Below are 1044 nucleotides of genomic sequence, written 5' to 3' on the forward strand. Positions count from 1 at the left end.
TTTTTGTCCCTTTGATTAATATCATTTGCTCATTGGTTGGTCACTCACACATTCACTTACTGTCATCGAGTTGATTCCTACTCATAAGAGACCCTGTGGAGTAGAGGAGAACTGTCCCTGTGGATTTCTAATGCTTTGACCTGTGTTAGCAGCCCTGTGCATAATCATGATGCCCCCAGGGCTCCTATTGTCCTTTGGTAGATGGATTTACTTCTGAGATCTCAATTCTGTTCTACTGGTCTGTCTTACTGTAATTGTACTAGGCTGTTTTGACTATTGTAGCTGGGTCATAGACTTTGAGATAGGGAAGTGTGAGAGGCCTCCTACTTTGTTCCTCTTTAGTAGTGCTTACGCAGGGTCCATTTCCCTTACAAATTTAAGGTAGCAATTGGTTTTTCCATCCCTTGAAAGAACAGTGAGGAAATCTGGATTGAGAATCATTCTATCTGTAGGTCACTTTGGATAGTAGTGACATTTTCACAATGTTAAGCCTTCCTATCCATGAACATGATGGACCTTTCATATAGGTAGGTCTGTTTTGGTTTCTTGTAGTTCTCTTAAGTTTTTCTTTAGGTCTTTTGTTTCTCTGGTTAGATTTATTTCCAAGTATTTCATCTTTGGAGGGACTGTTGTAAATTATACTGTTTTCTTGATTTGTTTTTCAGAGTTCTCTTTACTAGTGCAAAGGAATCCAACTTATTTTTGCATATTGATCTTATAATTTATAAGAATAACTTTTCCTCCTATATTATCATTAGAAAAGAAATCAATACTTTTGGAGCAAGGAGACGTATTCAAGTTATCAAATAATCTTTGAATAAACTCTTCTCTTTAGGGAATATAAAATATAGAGGGAAGATATAAGATTATTAACAAAGTTGGTATTTAAAACTTTTTACAATAAAGTTTGACATTTAGTTTAATTTTTAAATAGTCTTTAAAACTTTTGTGCTTGCTTGGAGTTTGCTTTTATTTTTTTTAATTTTGCTTAAGACTACTTTAAAAAAACCTAAGGTTGCTAAAGCTTCTAATCTAACTGGTAAG

General features: G+C 34.1%; 1 protein-coding gene across 1 annotated transcript in view; it reads left to right on the forward strand.

Annotated features, from left to right (window-relative positions):
* The window catches only part of RNF17 (ring finger protein 17), a 119111-nt gene that overhangs the window by 73246 nt on the left and 44821 nt on the right, over nucleotides 1-1044 (forward strand). The window lies entirely within an intron of this gene.

This window comes from Echinops telfairi, unplaced genomic scaffold (genome assembly GCF_000313985.2).
Source record: "Echinops telfairi isolate 266 unplaced genomic scaffold, ASM31398v2 ScPeMD7_2565;HRSCAF=3150, whole genome shotgun sequence".
NCBI lineage: Eukaryota > Metazoa > Chordata > Mammalia > Afrosoricida > Tenrecidae > Echinops > Echinops telfairi.